This window comes from Sinocyclocheilus anshuiensis, unplaced genomic scaffold, assembly GCF_001515605.1.
Source record: "Sinocyclocheilus anshuiensis isolate Anshui unplaced genomic scaffold, SAMN03320099.WGS_v1.1 scaffold850, whole genome shotgun sequence".
In the NCBI taxonomy this organism is placed as follows: domain Eukaryota; kingdom Metazoa; phylum Chordata; class Actinopteri; order Cypriniformes; family Cyprinidae; genus Sinocyclocheilus; species Sinocyclocheilus anshuiensis.
Window position 1 is genome coordinate 1806411 of NW_015537937.1, and position 309 is coordinate 1806719.

The following is a 309-nucleotide window of genomic DNA, read 5'->3' on the forward strand; positions in this document are numbered from 1 at the left end:
ATGCTAACTTTAGCCTGATAGCACTGAAAGCAAACGTCCCACCCTTCCTGCAATCGCTGTCCAAAGCCATGTGCAGTCGAGCGCAGTTGCTCTCCACCGACCGCGCTGAGCAAAAGCATGATGGGAAACGACTGACTGACGACAGAGCTTAAAGGTACAATAGGAGATCTTGGAAAATGCTAACTTTAGCCTGATAGCACTGAATGCAAACGTCCCACCCTTTCTGCAATTGCTGTCCAAAGCCACGCCCCCTTAACGCATTTACACTCGCAGACCAGAGACAACATTACTACAATAGGCTACATCAAG